This window comes from Tursiops truncatus, chromosome 7, assembly GCF_011762595.2.
Source record: "Tursiops truncatus isolate mTurTru1 chromosome 7, mTurTru1.mat.Y, whole genome shotgun sequence".
In the NCBI taxonomy this organism is placed as follows: Eukaryota; Metazoa; Chordata; class Mammalia; order Artiodactyla; family Delphinidae; genus Tursiops; species Tursiops truncatus.
This window is the reverse complement of record NC_047040.1, coordinates 11,826,973-11,836,183: the sequence shown is the minus strand read 5'-3', so window position 1 is coordinate 11,836,183 and position 9,211 is coordinate 11,826,973. Positions and strand designations below refer to the sequence as shown.

Genomic DNA, 9,211 nt, shown 5'->3' with positions numbered 1-9,211 from the left:
GCATGTGGGATCTTCCCGGACTGGGGTACGAACCCATGTCCTCTGCATTGGCAGGCGGACTCTCAACGACTGCACCACCAGGGAAGCCCTTCACTTTCTTATTAGTGTTCTTTGAGGCATAAAGGATTTTAATTTTGACGTGGTCCAATTTATCTATTTTTTTCTGTTGTTGACTTGTGCTTTAGGTGTCATAGCTAAGAAATCTTTGCCTAATCCAAGGAAGATTTACACCTTTGTTTTCTCTTAAGAGTTTTGTTATTTTATCTGTTACATTAATTTGGTCCATTTTGTATTAATTTTTTATATGGTGTGAGCATTTGTTGTATCTTGACATTAAATTAAAACCTCCAACTCAGCATCCTGTTACATAAGTAAATCAATTATATTTTTATAAATAGAGGTGGCTAAAAACATCTAAGCCATTAAAGAAAAGTATTTTAAGCACTTTAAAATATTTATGTGTTATAAAAATTAAAGTAGTTATTGGTGTATACATTATAAATCATCCTTATGTATTAAAAGAGATCCCCTAAGGTCCTTATTAGGCAACAGATTATTGACTTTATTTGACTTGCTATTTTTACTTAAAAGCAATGCAAGCAGCATTTCTTTAAAAGTCATAATGCATACCTTTTAATGCATTTGAGTTATTCTAACACTCGATAACTAACTTCTTTAAGGAAAAAATCATTACAAATTAACATATTACTCTTATGGCTATAACCTATCAATACCTTAGGCACACGTTAACAAAATATTATCACTCAAAATTGTTCTTGCCAAAGTGTAGGTGCCTGACAAAGAGAAATAACCTTGTAACATTCTGATTTCTTCTTAAATGAGGTCTTGGATAAGATGAAATGTTAACAAATAGAACTGTTGGTAGACTGCCACTGGAACTCACAGCATTCAGAAATTTATGAAAACATAAGTAGAATACATATCTAATTCAGTGGATGTGAGAGGAGAAATGGGGAAGGAAACTAGAGACAGAGACATATTTTTTTAAGAAAAACCTTATGACAGAGGCACCCGAAAAACAATAAAGGACGTAATTTTGGTGTTAGACTTCCTATGCCTGCAACTCAGTTCCACTACTGACCAGTTGTGTGAACTTTAGTGAGTTAACCTTTGTAAAGCCTCAGTTTCTTCCTCTGTAAAATGGGTTTCATGACAGTATCTGTCTCGTAGGATTGCTATGAAGATTGAATTAGTGAATGCAGGTAAGGCACTTAACTCAGTTCCTTGTTTATAGAGAGAACCCAATAAATGTTAGTTTTATTATTTATTATTGTTTTTAAAAATTTTGTACAGCTCCCCAAATTTCTGAAAATTCTTGGCTTCCAGAATTAAATTCCTTTTCCTTGGAGTTGCCATATGGTACATAACTTCAGAATAGGACCCCAAGCAAAACATTTCTGTATACAGGTGAGTTTAGTTGTCCTTTAGTCTTTGGCCATGAATTTGAGGGAACTAATTCCCCACTGGGTGAAAACAAGCTTGGAAGGAACATGAAGTAATTATTACACAATAAACATGAGGAAAGGCCACCTAAGTAAGAAAAGGGGAGACAAAATAGCCTAAAATGAATCCTATAAATGATAACTAAAGTTGCCAGAGAATCAATAGGAAAACGCAAGGTGCCTTAGTTCTAGCTTAACTCTGACAGTGGGTAAAACAGACCACTAAACCTCTCTGGGCTTCACTTTTCTCACTCGGCAAATGAGGTTTTGGATTTTATCTGATGATTGTTAAAGTTCACTCCAGATTAAACAATCCAGTGGTTACACTTCCAAAATAATTGTGACCATTCATTTATTTTCAGTTTAATCCAAGACTATGTCAGAAAGCATCATTGGAGGGATTCACTCTTATAGTGAGAGCACATATAATCATAGTAACACAAATTTTTCATTTCTTTTTCAAGTTATCTATCTAATATTTTGAATAGGTAATAGATTCATTTAACTCAGACAACAAAAAGTGCATAAAGGTATACTATAAAAAGCCTTCCTTACCCATTTGGTTCCAATCCTTCCCCTCCAACACACACGCATGTGCACACACACCAGTAACAATGATTTCACTTTCTTATTATCCTTCTGGATATTGTTTATAAATTTATATATGTAAGGCAACACAAACATATGTTTTTTTCTCCTCTTCTACATACCAATAATACATAACACTCTTTTTGACAGGCACCGAACATTTCATCGTGTATATGCATCATAATTTACGTAACTAGTCCCACTGATGACTATACAGTTTTCCAGTCCTTTCTATTTTGTTAAGGAACCTTTTTTCAATCAAAAAAAAAAATGAGTATTAAATGTTATCAAATGCCTTTTCCACATATATGGGGACAAATGACCTTCATAGTTTCAGCTACTGATTTGCTAAATTATTTTCAACTTCCTATCTGAAAATCGTCCTTTTGTCCCTAAAGTAAACCCTTCATTGGGATGAGTTATTTTTTAATGTGCTGTTGGAGTCTGTCTGCCAATATTTTATTCAGGCTTTTTGTCTTGATAGCTGTGTCATACTATTCATGGCTTTCTTTTTGTGCTATTTTTGTTGCGTTATGAGGACAATACTATCCTGGCTTCATAAAACTCATTTTGAAGCATTCCCCTTTTCTGCTCTGAAACAGCCATTGGACTTATCTGTTCTTGAAAGATTTGGTAGAACCTCTCTGAGAAACCATCTGGGCCCGGGGCTTTCCAAGGTTTCGCTTTCACAACCTTCTCTATTTCGTTTGCATTATGTGTCTAGTTTATATTTCAGTTTTGTTTTGCTTTTTCAGCCTCAGGAACATAAAGTTAGATTTATCAGACTCTTCAGTTCATGGCACCTTATCATCACTGGTTTCACAAGGCCCCTCTTATTTATTCTTTCCAAGTATCTCTTCCTTTTCATCCCCACATTCCCTCCCCTTCCGTTCCCCCTCATAGGAGACCATTCTAACATGTTTTATGTATTTCTTTTTTTTTTACTATAATACTGTTTATCAAAGTATTAGATTTTATACATTTACACTTTTTTATCACTTCATATATATTATTATATTATACACTCAGAATTGTCAATCTTTTATCTTAGGACACACATTTTTCTTTTACCATTTTTTTTTTAGTACTCTTATTTTTATCTATTTATTTAACTTTTTTTTTTACATTAGGTCCTTGTTGGTTATCTATTTTAAATACAGCAGTGTGTACATGTCAATCCCAAACTCCCAATCTATTCCTCGCCCCTAACCCTTCCCCCCTTCCCCCCCACAACCATAAGTTCATTGTCTAAGTCTGTGAGTCTGTTTCTCTTTTGTAAATAGATTCTTTTTTTTATAGATTCCACATATAAGCGATATCATATGATATTTGTCTTTCTCTGTCTGACTTACTTCACTTAGTATGACAATCTCTTATGTATTTCTTTATAAAAAAATATATCCTTGCAAACTGTGCATTGTTTTTCTGTGTGCATGGATTCTTTGATTTACATAAAAGCTATTGTGCTACAGTCATCCCACCGGATCCACAGGGTATTGGTTTCAGGACCCCCATGGATACCAAGATCCGATGACACTCAAGTCCTTTGCATAAAGTGGCACAGTGCAGTCAGCCTTGCACATCCATGGATTCAGAACCCATGGATACAGAGGACTGACTTCTGTTTCATTCCATTTGTTACCTTTTTTCTCAAGCACTGTGTTTAAGACCCATCCATGTCACTGTGCAAACATGGAACCCACCGCTTCTAACTGGTGCAGTAAACTCCAAGGTGCGCACCCACTTAATCGTACATCACTACTCTTCCAGTGATGGACACCCAGGACCCCTGCGCCACAAGAGGCTCAGCAATTAATATCCTTGTACCTAGCCCCTTAGGAACCTATGTGAGAATTCATCTGGTGGACTTCCTAATCATAGGGTAAATGTCTACGTAATCTAACCAAAATGGCTGAACAACATACACTCTACGTGTATAAGGATTTCTATGCCATGAGCCCCACTGATTAGTTTTCTAACTGTTGTCAGTCCAATAGGTGTATACCATACACCATTGTTATTTTAACTTTGATTTTTCTTTCTCTTCAAATACTGGTTAGCTTTTGAGGTGTCCTTATCAGCACCCTGCCTGTTCATATCCTTTGCTCGCTTTCTAATTGGACTTGCTGTATCTTTCTTTTTGGTTTTCAAAAGTTTCTTGATTAATCTAGATATTAGTCTTTGGCTTAGCCATCGCAAATACCTTCTCTCATTCTGTCATTGATTTAGTCATGACAAACATCATGTTTAGTCAAACATCATCACTTTGGTCCTGATGATGTTTGTTAAACAGAAATCCTTAATTCTGATGTAATTAAATATCTCAGATTTTTCGTTTATGCTCTCACTTTTGTTATATAATTTTAACAATCTTTCTCTGTTCTAGGTAACAAAAATATTCTTCTGTATTTTTTTTCTATTAAATTTTTCTTTGAAATTTAATTATCTAATGAAATCCATTTAATATTCACCTTTATTTGAGATGCTTGGGATGGATCTACATGTATGTTTCTCCAAGATTTTTCTAAAAACACCTTCACTGGATGTGTAGTGGTGAGGGTTAACTTTATGTTTCAATTTGGCTGACCATGCTGCTCAGATATGTGGTCAGACATTATTCTGGATATTTTTGTGAGGGTGTTTTGGCACGAGATTAACATTTAAATTGGTGGATTTGAGAAAGCAGACTACCCTCCACCTTGTGGGTGGGCCTCATCCAATCAGGTGAAGGCTCAAGTGGAACTAAAGATGGACCTCTGCTGAGCGAGAGGGAATTCTGCAGTAAATAGTCCTCAGGCTTAAACTGCAGCACAGGAAGCTCTTCTGTGATCTCCAGTTTACCAGCTCGCCCTGCAGAGTTTGGATATGCCAGCCTCTGTAATCATGTGTTATGACTGTTAAATTAACGTTTGTGAACTAGAGCCCCAGGGTGCTGGACGGTGAACCACAATTCAACAAAAGACCAGGAGACATTGAAATAGAGATGTTTATTACTCATAGGTCCTGGAGGAAGTACACAGCAGACCTCACAGGGCCACATAGAGAGGTCAAGGCAGGGTAAAATACTCTGTAATTTTGGTTTTGTATTCCTCTTTGACTCAAGTGTTACCTAAGAAACTTTTTAAAAAAAATTTCCAGGTGAGTAGTCCTTTTATTGTTTGGGTTTTTTCTTCGAATTTTTTTTTTCCATTACAATCAGGACATGATTTTTGTACAGATGTTACTTTTCAGACTTCCCTTAGCTTTCTCTGTGTCCTAATATATAGTTATTTTTCGGTGAACATTCCATGGCCACTTGGGGGAAAATGTATGCTTTGCATTCATGGGACAGTGTATAATATATATCAATTGACTTTCTCTTGTTAATTTTGTTATTTATATCTTCTACTGCCTTTATTACTTTATATTCACTTGATGTACCATGGACTAAAAGAATGCAGAAAAGTCTCTTCCTATAAAGTATATCTGCCTGTTTTTCTTTGTGCATGTTGATACTCTCTTCTTAGGCTTATGTAGACTCCAAACTGTTAGATCCTTATTCCTAATTGCCCTCTTTGTCATGTTAAACTGTGATATGGTTGTAGTTATAAAGGCAACCAGTAGATCACAATTATTATAGTTGCTTCCTCCCCATTATTCAATTTTATGTTTATACTTTTACTTTAAATATACTATTACTTCTACCATTTGCTTTATCAGCTATAAATTATAAATTTTGTATCTTCACCTGAAAGATCAGGAAATCAGTGATGTACATGACCTCCATTTCATTATACTATCACTATCACCTTGACATCATCAGGGTTGATAACTTTCACATTCAGTTCCATAACAACATATTGGTATCAATCTAAATGGAATCTAATATGATGCCGGTCCTTTCACTGTGCTTTCGATTCTGATTCCCAGCCCGCCCCCACAGGTCTTAGCCCTCAGAAGAGAGGAGGCCTTTGTCCCTGTCCTGGGAGGCTCCACTGCCAGGAGGACTGAAAGGAATGCAGCCAATTGGGAAACTAGGAACTCTGGGTTTGGAGTCCTAAGCAGGAATCTTGGTCCAAAACACAGAGTCGAAGAGCCTGGGAGACTTCAGCATCCAGCAGCAGAGAGAAGGCAAAGCGGTACCAAGCAAGGAGGACTTGTGTGAACACAGCTGATGTGCCTTCCTGAGGACTCAAGGAAAATCTGGGCAGAGACTTTGCAGGCGACATAAATCCTACTAGAATAGACGGAGACACTGGATCACGAAGATTTGGATTTAAGTGGTAAAGTGGTCACATGTAACCCCCCGAGGCTAGATAGGCCTGGGAACATTTAGCCCACATCTGACATTGAAATGTGACTCAGTAGGAAAATACATTTTGCTTGGTAGATAAATAGCAAGGTCTGCTTAAACAGAAATGGGGGATCATAGAGGTTTATATGAAGCTCTTACTCTAATAGATACAGATGTGTACATTTGCCTTGAAAGAAGAATCGAAGGTAGAACTGGATAAAAGAAGGAAATATGCCCTCCTACAGCTACTTACAAGCTTTCTCAGAATAGAATAGCTCATATTGTCATTCTCACCTTTTTACTCTCTGCTGTAATACACACAGAGACACACACACACACACACACACACAGTAGCCTTCTGGTATTTTCCTTCAGCACACTCCAGGATTTCACATTCCACCTCCAACTGTCCAAATCCTCCTCCCTCCCTCCCTTGAGTCTTCAGGGGCCGAGGTCCCGAAACGCAAAACCACCTTGTTACAATCCTTTCTTGTTGCCCTCACCCAGAGGCCACGTCTTCCTTCTCTGAATTCCCGTGATAGTTTATCTGTACCTCTCATGGAGCTTATCTCTTTCTGGCTTGTATCATAGTTGTTTACGTGTATGAGACATCATGGTCAAGAGGAAAGGACCACTGCTGGCTTGAGAGTCAGACCTGTCTGAGGATGGATACCAGGTCCTTTGCTCACAAAGTGGGTGGCCTTGGGAAAATACCAACGCTCGGGAGCCTCCTTTTTTTTTGGCAAAATATAAAAGTAATACTCTCTCTCTCATAATTGTTTTGAAGATTGGAGATAGTATACATAAAACACAGTGCTTGGTAAAACACCAAAAAGGTCAATGATTATTTCATTATTTATGATGTTACTTTTGTATTTCTTATGTCCCCTACTAGAGTATCTATTTATCCATTCATTCAACAGATATTTATTGAAAACAGACTAGCATGTCAGGCACTGGGGGCCACATGGAGAAAAAGAGAGTTTGGGAGTGGGTAAAGGCAGAAAGTAAACAAACAAACAAATAAACACAGAGATAGTTTCAGATGAAGATTAGTTCTGTGAAAAAACTAAAAAAATATATGCAAGAGAGCGATAGAGGTTTTGGGAGACAAAGGGTTCTCTGGGAAGGGAGCGTTTGGGCTAAAACCAGGATAAGAGGGAAGCACCTATGAGAAGTGCTAAAGCCAGAGCATTTCAGGAGGAGGGGACGGATCGGTGTGGAGGCTCTGGGTGAGAATGAGCTGACAGCAGGGTGACCCAAGGAAGACATGGTAGGGGGTGCATGTGAAGAGATGGCAGGGGCCGGTCCCCTAGGGTCATTGCTGGCTCTGATGAAGGGCAAGGAGTTTTTATTTTTCTTCATTATATCCATTTTTATTTTTGCACTATTGATACACTTTGTGAAGTTTTAAAAAAAATTTGGGGGGTATAGTTGATTTATTATAATGTTGTGCCCATTTCAGGTGTACAGCAAAGTGAATCTGTTATACATCTATATTTGTTCACTCTTTTTTAGCCTCTTTTCCCATATTACAAAGTACATGAAAAGATGCTCAACATCACTAATTGTCAGAGCAACGCAAATCAAAACTACAATGAGGTATCACCTCACACCCATCAGAACGGCCATCATCAAAAAATCTACAAACAATAAATGCTGGAGGGCTTCCCTGGTGGCGCAGTGGTTGAGAGTCCGCCTGCCGATGCAGCGGACACGGGTTCGTGCCCCGGTCCGGGAAGATCCCACATGCCGCGGAGCGGCTGGGCCCGTGAGCCATGGCCGCTGAGCCTGCGCGTCCGGAGCCTGTGCTCCGCAAGGGGAGAGGCCGCAAGAGTGAGAGGCCCGCGTACCGGAAAAAAAAAAGTGCTGGAGAGGGTGTGGAGAAACCCTCCTATGCTGTTGATGGGAAAAAGCATGGATTTTATTCTCATTGTGGTTGGGCGCCTCCTTGAAGGCATGGACCACTGGCTTGTACTCAGTGTTATATCTGCCAGTGTGTTTGCCTCCTGGAGAGACGTTACCCCACCGTCATCCCGCAGACTGTTGTGGCAGAGATAAAGGGAGGGAAGGTTGATGGAAGGGGAGAAAGAGGAGAGAGCTGGAAGGAGGGAAGGAGATCAGAGTACAGACTTCCATACAGACGACTCTGATGGTTCTCCCCTTTGTCGGGGGCTCAAGGAGAGACCGAGGCTGGCCTTGGTGGGTGGAGAAATCTTCATCCTCCTGTGAACATTTGGTGTCACACTGGTCCCCTTCCTCGGGTCGTCCCAGATGATGGTGGGGGCTGGGGAGGTGGGAGGTCGGTGAGAAGCACAGCTCATCGCTGCCTCTGGCTCCCAATGCTGGCAGTTCTGTCTCTCAGGTGACAGATAACAACTGTCAGATGGTCTCCCTGTGAAGCAATAAGCTTCCCCGAAACAAAGTGGCCGGCCAAGCTCCAGAAAACTGCAGTCTGGACAAAACACACAAGCCAGGAAAAAATTAGAAGTTCATGAGGAACTGAACAAAGGACCTCGGGGAAATGCAAGGGGTTAAACGTCAGCACACAATGTTCCCGACGCCCTTGAACGTACAAGGAGAAAACTCATCTCACATCCCTGGTCAAGGGAAAAGAAACCATGGGAGAAACAAGTCAGTGTTTTGGTAGAAGAACTAAAAATAATGCCATGAGAGGTTGGCCCAGCCCAGCAGTGAAGGGGAAGAGAGATGATAGGCAGTAGGTGAAGGCTAGAAACGAGACAGGGGGAGGGAGCCAGGGCCCGGCCCTTTCGTCTTCCAGAGGGTGCTCCTTTCACAGCCTCAGTGACAGGTCCCCCTGGACACCCTCCTCTGTAAGAACACTGTGGTGAGGAGAATCTAGACGATAAATGAAGCAGAAACAACA

At 39.7% G+C, this 9,211-nt stretch overlaps 1 protein-coding gene across 1 annotated transcript in view; it reads right to left on the bottom strand.

Moving 5' to 3' along the window:
• Positions 1-4,935: 4,935 nt before the first annotated feature.
• Positions 4,936-9,211, bottom strand: part of IRS1 (insulin receptor substrate 1) — a 78,447-nt gene continuing 74,171 nt past the window's right edge. Inside the window, exon 2 of the mRNA XM_033859645.2 lies at positions 4,936-8,779. The gene's annotated coding sequence lies outside the window, so the exon portion shown is untranslated. The remainder of the gene's footprint in view (positions 8,780-9,211) is intronic.